Raw genomic sequence first — 15,855 nt, 5'->3', positions numbered from 1 at the left:
ACAATCTGTTCATCAGGAGAAAATTCCCTTGAAGTTAGGTTGAAAAACAAGGTATTTAGTTCTTTATCCTTCTCCTCGGTTCTAACTCTTCCCCCGATAACTTTCTTATGCCTCTGCCTCGACTTTGTGAACGCGTCTGCGTTCTGCTCTTGTAAGGAAGTGGATAGTTTAAAGGCACCGCAGGCACACAAGGATTCATGGCCGTTGTTGATATGGTGGGGGGGGGGGTGATGGAGATGTGTATTAAGAACTGTGGTAACCTTGCTGTATGAGTTGCTCAAACCTGTTTCCATCTTTGTCTTTCAGCCAAGATGTCACATTCATGGCTACCAACATATTCAGCTGCCGAAACTGAACTACTGCTCACGTATTTAATCCAGCACTACCCTGTGCTGTTTGGCCGGAATGCCCATGACCAGCAGGAGCGGATCGCCCTCTGGAATGACCTATTCAGCTGCCGACCTAATCCACAGGGTCAATGATGTACTGCACAGTCGCAGTTATGAGCAGGTCCGGCATCATTGTACTGATCTGCTTCACAATGCCCATCGGCGTGCTGCTACAGCCCATGGGGATCACCTCACCACAGGGGGGCCATGCCATCCATCCCCTCCTGACAGGTGTGGAGCTCCTGGCTAGCCTCGTGGCACCTGCCCGTCCCACCAGTTACCAGCCGCCGGACACCTTTGTGGAGGTGGGTGCTACCCACACACCGGCCGAGGAGCATGCAGGTAAGGCCACAGGGCACATCAGTAGACCATTGTTGCATATACATTCACATTGGCACAGGTAGATCATGCATATCTGATATGTCATAGATATATTGTGTTGCTGCATAATAGTGGTAAACAGATGTCCATATATGGTAGTATTGTGGAAATGTACTGTTGATTATTGTAATACTGCACCCACCCTGTAGCACTGCCACATGTGTGGCCACTGACATTGCATCTCTCACCCTCTTATGTAGGTCCCTCAGTGATACCAACAAGGCAGCAGCCTGTAGCTGGTGAGTATGGTTTGTGTAAATGCTTGCCATCACACCGGGCATGTAATGGCGATGGTGTATTCCATGCACACATCTAACACACCTACCCAGAATGCATGCTGTACATGTGCACATATTGTTGCTGTGAAATGCACAGCGTCACAGAGGTGAACATGATTGGGTATTGGAAGGGTATGTCAGACACCTGCATGATAAATAATATCATGTCATTGTGGAATGTGTCCACAGGGAGTAACATAATGGTGGGAGACATGGCCTACAGTAGGGACATGTTTGGAACACCACCCATATACAGTGCAACACCCGTGTATATACCTGTAGGCCAATGGCAACTGCTGCAGAGATACACTGTGGCATAAGGCATTACAGTAGTCCAGATTATCAGCTGGGACTAGGCTGTAGCATGTTAAGTGTATGGGACACTGCAAAGTGACATGTGTAGGGCTTCTCATGCATCTGCAAAAAGGCTGAAGGAGAGGGGTGTCAGCATGACACACCAGTGCACTGCAGCAGGGATCCTAAGGATGCTAGGAATGGCTCTATCTGCACATAGTCAGGTTCAGGACCTTGGCAGCCGTAACCCTACCCCCGCAGCAATAGTGATGCCAGTGTGTGAACACCAAGGGATGTTCACATGAGTAGACCTTTCAATAATGCAGAATAGGGGGACATATGCAGGGCAGACTGAACATACACTGGCAAATGCAGATGGCCCATGCTGGTATACCTCTGCCAGAAGTAGTGACTGCTGTAGTACACACACGAGGTGCGATAAATCGTCATAAGTGTGTGCACACATATGCCCACATGGTGTGTATCCATCGCGGTCAGCATCTGCACACCTAACACATTCTGTTGATGCTGCATGTGAAAGTACAGGACGCATGTCACATATCGGGCTCATGTACTGCTAAAATATGCGGTGATGTGGGCCCATGGCAGATCAAGGATGGGTGAATCAAATCAATAAAGGTGTGTACACCCCCCATAGCCATGCTATGCTCTTGTTGTCAGTGTAAGAGTATTGGATTGGTCATACCTGGTCTGCTGATGTTGAGAGCTGTGCATCCAGACATCGGCATTCACAAATTACATCTGTCCACATATCATACCAGGTATGTGTTGCTGGAAAACATAGGGGCTGTAAGCATTAAAGCTGACATAACTGACACAGTAGTACACATTCAGCAATGGGCCATACACCTGTAAGGTGTGGTGCACAATACATGGCAGGGTGCAGAACAGGTACACAGAAATACCGTGTTTATGGGCGCAGTGGTATCCAGGGGAAGGGGCTTCACCTAGTGACACAGCACATGCATCACACACATGTATACTGTTGCCACCATGGATTGACTACAGCTGCACTGCATGCTTTCGGGTACCTTATGTTATGCATGTTGACAGAGTCATTAGAAGGACTTTGTGTACTTTCATTGTGCAACCTTACCTGTATGTGTGTGCATCCTGGTGGGTAGTCAGTTTGTCTGTAGGGACACTCTGGTGAAGTGGAGGGAGGTTGATGCATGTAGGATGCTTGTGTGCATGTGTGTGTGATAGTGGGGTGTTCATACAGCAGTACCTCCCTCTGGGATCATGCAGTACATGTACATGGACTGCCACATTACACACCAGGAATACTTGTGTGTAATCACAGGACCGCTGATAGTATAATATGGTCTGTAGCATGGAACAGGCATCGAAAGGGAAGGTAGACACCAAGTGCACGCTTAATATCGCATTTAACCGATCGGTCACCTACAACCCACGTATGCAGCACTACAGATGCATTGGGGACGCACTAGTCAACACCAGGGAGTGTATCCAAATATTACAGTTGTCACATGATAGGCTGCATGAGCAGCATATCTGGCATGTACTGAGCATTACATACACATGACACACCAGTGTGTGATATGGATAGAACATAGCCCACACATATATGGGGCCATGCTCATGATGTCTGTACATACAGAAGGTGCATACCAAATGACAGCAGTGATGCCATGTAAAACCACTACACACAGGTCAGGCAGGTAAAGTAGTAACAGATCTTGTGTTGTGACTGCTTGTGTAGGCATTTAGAGGACTGATATGTTAATGAGTGGTATCAATGTGTATATGTGAACAAGTGTGATGCAGGATGGGGTACCACATGGACATATACGTGGGACTGTCTGTAAAGCCATAGCTAGGTAAGTATTACGGGTGTGTGTGTGTGTACTGATAGGAAATGCTGTACAGGTTTTAAAGTGCACTTATTATTTTCTTAGGTGGCGAGGTGGGCCAGGGCCGCTCCTGCATGCATTCTGATGTTGGTGTCCATACAGGCACCGAAGATGATGATAGTACTGTTAAGGCACAGGTGGGGTTGTCAGGGGCCGACACTGCGCCAACATTTGACATCCCCCTTTTAGCCATCCCAACCCTGCATGCAGTTTCAGTGCCTATGCATACCCCATCACCAGTGGCCCTAGTGGAGGGACAGCTGGCATTTGGTGGCAGTGCACAGGAAAGTGTGGTAACCATGCCTACTGTGTCCAGCCGGATGTCCGGCAGAGCACCGCATAGGCAAATGTCCCAGGGTGGTCGTGGTAGGGCCACTGAACATCATATGTCCCTGGCAGAGTCTACATAGCTGGTACCAGCAGGCACATGTTTCAGGCTGTCATGGCAGTGCAGGCACATAACATTACACCAGACAGGGCCTGAGGCTGCAGAGGGCTGCTCTCATATCTGCAAGTGACAACGCCAATGAACTGGCTGGTGCCATCTGTGGATTAACTGAGTTCATGGATAGATGGTCAGGGGCCATCATCTCACCAATCAGCCATGGTCTGTCCATGCTTGAACGTGGGGTGGGAGTGCGGCGACAGATGCGTGGATGTAGGCCAGCAACGCCAACAGCTGGCAGTCGTGGATGTGCTAGGACATAAAGGGTCTCCTGTAGTGGCAGTACCAGCCCTGGCACTGCAGGGGGGCACTGCCCACACCACAGCAGGCCACTAACACGTGGTCCTGGCCAGTCCCAGGAGGGACTTGGTACCAGTGGACATTTGTCATCGGGTGAGAGTAGCACATCAGGGCCTGTACCTGGATGTGCCCATGGAACCCCTGACAGGCACAGTCCATGGCCGGAGGCAGTAAACTGCACACCCTGCCAGGTAGTGTCTGCAGCTGTCTATAAACACTTGTGTAGGGCAGCCATATGTCAGAACTGTGTGCATGCATACCCACACACTTTCCAAACACACCTAGGGCAACCCCATACCTACACACACTACAGCACCACGCCCAGCTCACCATAGTACACCCCTCACCCACACACATGGTGTCAAATGTATGACCCACCCTCTGCGTCTGGCAAACCAACATCACACCCTGTGCATATAATGATACCTGTGCCACATCCCTGTCATCCAAACCATCAGTGCAGGGACAGGCTAATATGGTTCTGATGCACACTGTGACTGTACTACAGTACTGCAGTGTAGCATGTTGTAAGGAGTGAAGAGTATTGCATATATGGCAGGCAGTGTAGCAGTCCAGCAATAATGCATTATAGCTGCTAGTAACACTGGTTGATTGCCGTCCCTATAATGTTATCCATTTGTGTTGTAGGTGTACATGTCAGCACAAGGGTGGTCTGCAGTCATATTCCACAACAGGGTATGGCACTGTGGTGACACCATGGCTGTGACATATCTGAGGTATAGTTGAATAGGTCACAGGTTATTAAAAACGGTTATTGCCTATGCCACATGGACAGGTGACCCACTGAGCCATGTATACCCTGCAACCTGATATAGACCCATCCACATACCACCACACTGTTACTTGGCAATACTGGGACTAGACCCCTACCTAGCTATGTAGTGATACTGAAGTGTGTGGCTTACATTGCACACAACACACAGTGCTTAGGGTGAGGTGTGTCCCAGGTTAAATGTTACACCAGAACATCCCCAGACATGTACAGTATGCTAATGGGGGATGTAATGGGTGTATATTAACAATTCATAGTATGACATACCGTCATATACACATTTAACAGACACACCAGCCAGACACACATCAGAGATACCAGGTCCTATCGCTAACTAACTTGACCATGTGTCCAGTGTGTTACAGGTAGGCTGCACACAGCACACGCATAACTGGCTTGGATTGTGGTATCAGTTACCTGTATGGTTGATGGTGACAGTAGTAACTATAACATGGTACATGGGACATTATACCTGATGTACCTTAGTGTAATGACAGTGTACACAGCACCCACATCCCCAGTGGATATTGTACTCCCTGAAACCCATGATGACACACTGCCATACCCACCACCACACATTGGCCACGACTGCAATACAACCAATAGTATACCCCAGCAGTGGTACTACAGGGATGTGCATCTAATGCATATACCGCACGCGGGTGTTGCATTGTCATGCCTCGCCTATAGGCAGCAACAACACTATCTGTACTACTGTGTGGCAGTAGGTATTGTAATAGGAGTATGTGGCCTTGGAATTCTGTACCCTACAGATATACGGATATGCACAACTACACACATGCCAGAACACAATGGTTATCCCATGCCTATCAACCCATTTGTAAAACGCTGTTGTGCTGGTACTGCAAGGCTCATGTAGCCGGTATTGGGGGGAGCTTAACAGGGTACATGTAATGTCCCATACAGCAGCAGCCACAACTGACTATGGCAATGGGTGTTGCGTTGGTTGTGAAGGCCCTCATGGAATTCCCAAGTATAGGTGTGCTAACCCACAGACACTGCTATACTCCATGTACACATGTCAATACAGGGGTGCATCGCTGCAGGTGGTCATAGCTCTGTACCTAGCTATTGTCCAAGGGGAGATGGGTTGTGTAGGGGTTGTGTGTATAGTGGTATCCTGCCACCTGTCAGGTGTCAGCAAGCAATCTATCGAAAGACACTACTGTGGTGACCCTCAGGGTGAGAATGACATCATTCAGCCAATCCTCCAGGTGCCTCCTGCACATGGCCACTGAGGTGATCAAATTGACATGTAAGCAACATGCATTACATCACATGGTTAGTGTCTGTGATGGAGACCTGTACCCAAGCATGTTCTGTTGACTGTGGTAGTGCAGTGGAGGTACCCGTGGCATATGGTGCATACAGGGTGATATTGCCTATATGTGCCAGTTCTTACACAGCTGGGCAGACATGTCAGTGTCACTCTAGCTTCGGTTGCCTGTACATATCCCAGCTGGATACCTGCCATCTGTACAGGGACTAACGGTCATCAGCTTGGCAAGTAGCTATGCAGTAAGATGTGTGACAGATGTCTTGACAACAATATGCATGCCATAACTACATGTCAGAAGCCCTCACTAACATGTGCTGTACAGACAGTAGTCTACAGTTGCATTCCACATGACGGAACATTACCCAGTAAGGTGTATATACCGTGACACAGCTCACACAACAGGGAGGCCTCAAGTGTCCAGCTATGCCCACAGGTGTGCCTATTGTCGCTACCACATTTAGCACTCTGCTTTTGCCTGGGTAAGCACTGTCAACAGTAGTACTGCCATGATGCACTACATACCAGTGTGACAGCATGTACCCTGGGCTACTACACGTGTATGTAACACATTCACATAGATAACCGTGTTCTGCAGGCCTCTTGTACATCTGTCCCACATGACACACATCCCTTGCTACTGTAATGACAGCACATAGGCGCATGTATTGTACATGGCATTACATACACTTATTATAGATGTCATTACCCCACTATGTTATCAGACTGGGTGGTGTGACCTGGTTACCAGGGCTAAGCCATGCTTAGCAAGCATCAACATTGCTGCAATATAACAGCTGAGCTGATTTGCGCACTGGTAAGCAAAGCCTACACTGTGTAAGAGCCCGTACGTTTACCCATAGCTCAGCACTGCTTAGCTTTGCACAAACCCGCTTAGAGCTGCTCAAAACTGCCTTAACCACTCTGTATCGGACAGCCCTTGTTCTGCCCAGCAACAAAATGAACAGCCCTTGAACCCAGGACCTTGTACACTAAAGTCACAACACTTAACCACCATACTATGACCACTGTGAAGACAGCTGTTGTACCAATATAGCTGTCAGTACACATATTGAGTAGTGTTGAACAATTTCCTTTAGTTCTTAAATTGTGTAGTCCTTGTTACTAATATGACTGTTGCATCACATATGTTTTACCATAATGTACACACAGCAGATGCATACTGTGAGATGCATTTGGGAGGGTATACACAACTGTGAGGTTTACACATGACATGGTTATTGTTCTATAATTGGTCTATATATGTCTACATGTACATACACATGTATACTCCTACATATGCCTGTATACACATCTGTATAGTGCAACATATATATGGCCATCTGTACATCACTTCGTATGTGCATATTATATATATATACACACACACACTGTGTGTGTGTATATATATATATATATATATATGTATGTATATATATATATATATATATATATATATATATGTATGTATATATATATATATATATATATATATATATATATATATATATATATATATATACACACACATACTATGTGTACAGATATACCTAGTTATGTTGGTGTGTGTGTCTGTGTGTGTGTGTGTATGTATGTATGTATATGTGTGTATATATATATATATATATATATATATATATATATATAGGTATCTATAACTATACGTGCATACATATCTATTCTGATATACCTGCTACTGTCAATATATATGTAGGTATCCATAAGTATTTGTCCATATGTATCTCTATCTGTATATGTGTAGATGTATATTGTTCTGTATATGTTTATATTTGTGTGTGTGTGTGTGTGTGTGTGTGTGTGTGTATATATGTGTGTATATATGTATGTATATATGTGTGTGTATATATATATATATATATATATATATATATATATATATATATATATATATATATAATATGATGTGTGTGTGTGTGTGTACATATCCATCTATGTATGTCGATATGTATATATATATCTATATAGATATCTGGATAATTATTTTTGCATATATGCTCTCCATATGTCCTGAACATGGAGTGGAGCCCTACCCCAGCCCTTACAGTTCCAACGTTGTACGGCAAGGGGATGGCAGGTATGTGTTGCAGGTATATTTGTAGACTATTGCTACTGTAATAGGGATAATCTTCACAGACATAGTGTGTGTGGGAGGTCACATCTGCTTTTAACATGTGCGCTACTGGCTACTGACAGACATCCTAAGGACATCATAGTACAGTACCACTGCTAGCACAGTAATAGTCCTGTGGACTACAGCAGAGATATTGGCCAATATATGTGGACAGTCCAGAGGTATACACAGAATCCCTTAGTGCAAGACATGTGGATCAAGCCTGGCAATGTGGATGTTAACAGCCATGTATATGGGTATAGCACATACCTACTGGTATACATTTGCCCCCATAGGTTATGCATTCACACACCCCTGTCTGTCCTGACACAACCGCTGGTACAGAGGTGCCATGCCAACCTACTACCCACTAGTTATTGACATACATCTGTACTGCATCCCACTGCTTTGTCTGACATACATGGCCGTTATGGTGGCCCGGCAGCAGTACATTTGGCAAGTATCTGGACATGACATCTCACTGGAAAAGTACACTAAGCTGCTAGGCATCTAACAAAGCACTGTGCAGGCTACAGGCATACTGGCTCAACACTGGCCTACATTTCCTATGGGGGAATACACATGTACCTGCATATATAGCCGGCTCTACAGGCATGTCACAGCACAGAGTAACAGACACCTGTGTGAAAGTGCATAACCACAACCAATGTGAACACAGCCATATATGGTAAGCTAGTGTAATATTACAGTATATGGACTATCTGTTCAACACCATCCTCATATGTGCCACTCGCACACTAACCCTACATATACTGGCCTGCTACACAGTGTGGTCTGATGCCGGTCTGTGGTATGGGACGTGTGTTTTTGGCCCAGCAGACATGTAAGCTGATAGGGTAACGTACAGTGGAGCAGCATGTAACATCAGATAGACCAGGGCCAAGAACAATAACATCTACACAGTCTGTACACAGGCCAAGGTACATGTTAACAATACACACACTGTTGACAATCACCATAAGTACACAGACCTCAGTACTGTACACACAACCACAGAATGTCCAGGTTATGTCATCAAATACAACCCTTACTATACATAACGTGTAGCAGTCTATCTCACTGGCTTATCCGATATGATGTCACTAAATATGGTCTACAAAACATATGCACCTCTTTCTGCATGACATATGAACAAAGGGTGACAGAGTTGTGGCTGGAGGCACAAACACAAGGCCAACATTGACATGTTGCTGTGATAACCTCATACATTTACTTTTGTAACAGGGTTTGTTGCAACATATGTCCTATGAGCGATATGAAGTCAGTAACTCTTACGGCTGTCACCATCTACAGACTGCAATCCTCACACTACCTTCTGCATTTTTCAGATAGGTGCTCTGTGGGTAACACATGAAACAGAAGGCACCACACACTACCTAGCCTGCAGATGACCCTTCAGATTGGGGTTTCCTCATAAACATAGCACTGACATGACTGGTATTAAAACATGTAGGACAGCCATATCCACACACACACCCTGTTAAGCCAACATTACTCCAAATGCAGTATAGCAGCACTGACTGTCTTGTAGCCAGGTCAGGCACATCCCCCTCCTGTGTGTTGGCCTGTTTTCTTAGTGTATTTTCTTAGAGGTAAATCCCCAATCCATCTGTGATGCTGTTTGCCCAACAGATTGAGTTCCTGCTCACAGTGAATGAAAAGGCCCAACACCAACATGATGTTCCTAGATATTGGAGTGGGTTACCATGCAATTGGCTATGGGAATGTTACCACAGCTGTTCCACATGCAGTCAGCTAGAGGAGGGCTTCAATTCGTCCAGAGGCCATCAGCATCACTTAAATACACATGCTGCTGCCTAAGCAAAGCAGGTGTAATTCTCCACATCCACCAGAGAGGGAGTGAGAGAGGCAGACAGAGGCAAATAAGTCAGGGAGGGGTGGGAGAGTAAAACTTAAGCATGTTTGTGTCGCACACCTCCCAGTACAGGGTATCAAACCCCTGAAGACTATGTAGTGCTATCACATGTCTATGCAGTTACTAGATGCACCACATAGATTACATGTTGAGGATCCTTCCAAACGTATATGTGATGGTGAGTAACATCTGCAACAGTGATCGGATAGCTATATGGTAGGTGTAGTACACGTGGCTGTCCCCATTAACAGGTATCGGCGTCAACACAGCCTCACTCTCACAGGGACGCACACACAGTGACACACTTAGCAGGGCCAGGAATACAACTCGTCACTAGTGAGATTGCAACAACACAGTACTGTGCAGGTATCACATGCACCACAGGGGTCATACGGAGGTTATATGGGCAAAGGGAAAGTGGAGGTGTCTGACATCAGACAGCATGCTTCAGTATGCCAATGGGGGTTGTAGTGAGTGTGACTGTGGTCATAGGCATCGTACAACAGACACAGGGTGCTTCACGGGTGTGTAGTGGTTGACTGTGCCAGACTGCTACACAAGGCTAGATGATGGGTATACCTTGGCATCAGGCCACATGACAATGGTCTGTAGTGTGGCTAGGGGGTGTAGTGTCTGGATTTGCACACGTGGGTACTGTATTCACCATCCAGTCACCTGGGTAACTACTGAGTGTGGCCAATGCTGTGCATTGCATTGCTTGCCATGTGTGTGCTTAGTCCATTACATGGACTGTGTCTGGAATGTGCACACCTCCCACATGCATGTACAGTGACATGGAACTGTACCTGGTGTGTCTGGCCCCACAGATGTCTGGTGTACACAGATTATCATATGTCTCAGTCTTGGCCTCGTGGCGGGAACTGTTAATGAACAGCAGGTTGACCCTGCACCTAAATTGATAGCATGATACTGGTACCAGGTGTCGGTGGCATCTGTCCATACAGTGCATGTTTTTCAGGCATGGTATGTTCTTTGTGGGTCACATTTGATGGCACCACAGGTGTTACAGGTGTCCAGTGGGGAACATAGGGAAGGTGCACTGTCGGCATGTAAGTGCCTATGCCTATTGGACTGATGGACAGGGTGTCATGCCCTCTGTAGCCCACTGCAATTACACCATGGTTACTGTCAGTGGGCAATATGCAGGATACTACCAACATAGTGGCTTTTGCCTGGGAAGGTGTGTGTGTGTGTGTGTGTGTGTGTGTGTGTGTGTGTGTGTGTGTGTGTGTGTGTGAGACATGGGTTGAGAGTGTTCTCTGGGTAATACAAGGGTTGCTAACTTTGTTCGCCTGGCCTTGATGTCATATGTAGGGGTATTGATTTGCACCCCAGCCTCTCGGCTATTTCACATCAGTTATCCCTGTACAGTGGACATTGTGATGTATACTAGGGCCCACATATAAGAAATTTGCAAAACCTACTCCACATTTAGTCCACTCACAACCACCTCCACACAGGATACGAATGACAAACAGACACACACACCCATGCCATGTCTCATATTAGAACTCCTACCTAACTAGTTTATTACACTGCAGCACTACGCAGTTTTAAGACACGCCACAGAGATTACTGGAGTACTCCTTTCCCCACAGGTGCATTTCACAGTGAATGACAGCAGGATTGCCAAAGTAGGCCATATGAATTGTAGTGAGTGTGATTAGCCTAAAATGTATTGCTCCCTACACAGACATAGAAACACACAAAAACATCCACAACTGCCATGTGTGGGAATAGAACCACTGCCAGAGTTCTATATCACACTACAGCATGAAGCAGTTATAGGATGCACCACGGGGATTACTGGAGTACTCTTTCCCCAAAGGTGTATTTCACAGTGAATTACATCAGCAGGATTGCCAAAGTAGGGCATTTGAACTGTAGTGAGTGTGACTAGCATAAAATGCATTGCTCCCTACAGAAACGCACACAGTTGCCATGGCTGGCATTAGAACTCCTACCTAACTAGTTTATCACACTAAAGCAGTATGCAGTTATAGGATGCACCACGGAGATTACTGGGCTACACCTTTCCCAAAGGTGTATTTCAAAGTGAGTGACCTCAGCAGGCTGGTCATAGTAGGGCTATGGGAGAGGGCAGTGTGTGTGTGTGTGTGTGTGTGTGTGTGTGCATGGGCCATATCCCATTCATCTAGAGGTTGACTCACCACATGCGGGCACACGCAGGGTTATATTCTACAGGTACATGTATACAGCTGCTAGATGACTACTTCCTTGTACAGTCATGTTGCACAGCTAGCACTTGCACCACATAGTCTGTAATGCTGGCGGATACTAGTGGCTAATGTCTACAGTGAGTAACATTTACACCTCATGGTTGTAGCCATTTGGCTGTGTGTTGGGTGGGACGGGCCTCAATGGATGCCTCCTTGTCAGTCACTCTCTTCCACATAGCTAGATCAGTCTACTTTTGGCTTGTTACAGTGTGTTGTCATTGGATATGTGTCAGTATTCCTATCCAGTGTGTGTGCAAGGCATGACTGGTGAATGCACTAACATTTGCAAATGCCAGATATTTATGGTCCACTGTTTGCAGACATGGACTTCATTAGTTTGTGTGTGAGCATGCCCAGTATACCGTTCTGTACTGAATGTGTGGATCAATTTCAGGTAGTTTGTACTCCAGTGCAGCCCTTTGTTGTGTTGTACACCTACAGGTAGCAAACTGTTTCTGCAGGGTATCCATTGATCATTTGGCAATATGAGGACAAACTGTGCAGAGGATAGTGTGTACTGTAGGTGATTGTGTCTGTGCTGCTTCAGCTGCATGGTACTGCTGTTAGCAGAGATATTCAGACATGTGTACTGTTATACACAGTGATGTTTTCTATCCTCATGTACTGTCAGGTGGACATTCTTGCTCACAGTGATGTTTTGGGGGACAGCGGTGACTGCAGCTGTGTCTGGTATTGTGGGCAGACACCTACGTATTTATGGTAAGTTATGCCATTCTGGAGGGGAGCTGCAGACACTTGCTGCTGGGTCTGGTTATCTGGTTCAGCACCTTGGTACAGTGCTGGCAGAGGATCCCATACTTGTACACCCATCGACATGACAGTATGGTCTTATCTTTCTGTGGCAATGCCTCACAGCTGTACAGATTCACACAGGTTACCCAGAAGCAAGGGCAATGGGTCAGGACATTACCCCTATTGTGGTGTACGGGCAGGTGTGTAGCTGTACAGATTCACACAGCTTACCTAGAAGCAAGGGCAATGGATCAGGACATTACCCCTATTGTGTTGTACGGGCAGGTGTGTAGCCACCCATTTATGTGTTTGGAGCCAGGGATAGTGTGTGCACACAGCTTGGTGTCGGACCCTGCACATCCCATGCTCCCACCCAGCCCCCCCCCCGTCATTCTAACCTCGTCCATACATTACGCATACATTCTCTGATACTTTCCCTAAGGGCATCACCCCATCATAGGTATGTGTTAGTGTTGATCCACAGTTCATGCAGTGGGACATGGTGGACATGTTGTTGTGGTTTGTCCACATGGCCTTCCATATGGCTTATGTGGAGTGTGTTATTTGGGTGTCCATGACATAACATGCATTGACAGTACGTGTGAGACACAGGCCTGTGGGCTATTAGGTGTTGCTGCAGGCCAGATGTGGCAGGCTGTTGCATTCTGTCAGTCCTACAGTCTCAGACCGCCATACAGTATATAGTCCCCTGGGGTGATAGGGTAGGTGTGATAGGTGTTCATGCCAGTACCTTCTATCAGTCTTGACCAGGTGGTGTGGATGCTGGCAGAGTGCTACCTACAGCTAGGGACACACCTGCATGGTACACCTGCACTGCATGCTGCATTCTTCCCCTATTGCCATATACAAGTGGGGTCATACTGTACCCATTCCCCACAGCAGGGATATGACCAGAAAGGTACCTGTGGGTGGTGGTTGCGTGGGCTGGGTGCATGTGTGCTGTGGACACTACTTGCATCTGACATACAGATATGCATGGGGCATTCTAGTTATGGTGGCATGTGCAGGTACATCAGCTGTTTCCCCAACACATCAGTCCTACCTCCTTTGTAATCTGCAAATGTTCAGGCAGACATCACCGGTATCCCCTACTACAGGACCAGTTACTGTGATGCATACCTGTATGTACAATTCCAAGAGTGTCTCCATTTCACAGTGACACAACATATACTGTATGTCTGGGGTACTTTTCCCTGTGTACTGCTTATATATCTAGCCCAACAGCCATGCCATGTCAGTCTTTCAGATGGTGACACATATTACCACCATACATTTACAATGGCTTACTGCTAGCGTGTGTTATACTAGTGGGGATGGTCTTTTCACTGCACCTGTGAGGGCTTGTCCCTGTCATCAGTAGTAGTGGGCAATGGCCACCAGGTCTTACCTCAACATGCATACATACTGACCACTCTCACACATATGAAACACACAGACCTGCATATTGTGCAAATGCTACAACCTCTCCTGCTACCTTGGGCATCTGTGCTCCACTCGTATTATACCTACTCATGCATGTTACTACATTTCTACACAGGACTGGGGGGCGCACTTGTTTCTACATGTCTACATAGGAGTGGGTGGCACACCTGACTTCCTACATTTCTACATAGGATTGTGGGGGGTGCACTTGACTGTTTCTGCATTTCTACACTGGATTGGGGGTAGGGGCACACCTTATTGTTTCTACATGTTTACATAGGATAGGGGGGCACACCTGGCACTTGTACACATTTGCTATGACTGTACTGGTATGTCAGGTACTCCATTTCATTCCGTATTCTAACCTATCATGCTGGCTAGAGGCATATCCGTGTATTACAGGTCTTAGCTGTGGTTGACCTACATACTAGTGTCTAACTTCCTACCCTTCAGAACTAACATCCCACTGCCTAACCTACTGTAGTCTTGTCTATTTAGGCCTGGGGAGGGGGTTACCTATAGGCATCATTCAGAGGCCATAGTACAGCCTCTGTGTTTGTCTACACATGTCCTGCTGGCTGAGATTGTTGTTGGGTATGTTAATCTCCCTGACTGGCATGTATGAGTCATATAGACACACATGTCGCCCAGCACATTTTCTGCAGTGGGTTTTGTCGCCCTGTGTAGTACTGGCTACTATGGTGACTCCAGTATTTGTTACAGATGTCATGGTGCCACTATGGGTGTCTGCTATCTGCTGGCATACCATTCAGCCACCAGATTCCCTTGCATGCTCACTTCCATACCATAGGTACAGACAACGACACATTCTACGCCATTCTGAAATTGGTAGGTTAAATGACTTACCTTGTGGGTGTGCCAGTATTGAGGATGGTGCTGGAGGGCTGCCTATGTCGGATTCACATAGTACACTACCGATACATGGTTAAGCACAGGTAGTGTCATGTTTGGCATTCCTTTTACTGTATGTGCGAGTCAGAGAGAGACGTCATTCCCTAGGTCCCTACTGTGTCAGTGTATGTGCTATGCATTGCCTCTTTGCCAAGGCTAGGGCATACTGGGCATGGCTCCATCTGCCTAGTGGGGCAGGCTCAGGTTGTTCCTCCTCAGAGTCACTCTGTGCTTGTGCAGGTCTTGGCATTGGTGGGGGCCTGTGTGGCCCTGCCCTATGCTATTCCTACTGCAGCTGTTTTTGCAGGATCATATTGTGTAGCATGGCGCATACCATAACAATTTGAGTACATGTAGCTGGTGAGTACTGCAGGGGTCCACCGGAT

Source organism: Protopterus annectens, chromosome 11.part0 (genome assembly GCF_019279795.1).
Source record: "Protopterus annectens isolate FY-2018-M chromosome 11.part0, PAN1.0, whole genome shotgun sequence".
Classification (NCBI taxonomy): Eukaryota; Metazoa; Chordata; order Ceratodontiformes; family Protopteridae; genus Protopterus; species Protopterus annectens.
This window is presented reverse-complemented; position numbering follows the sequence as displayed.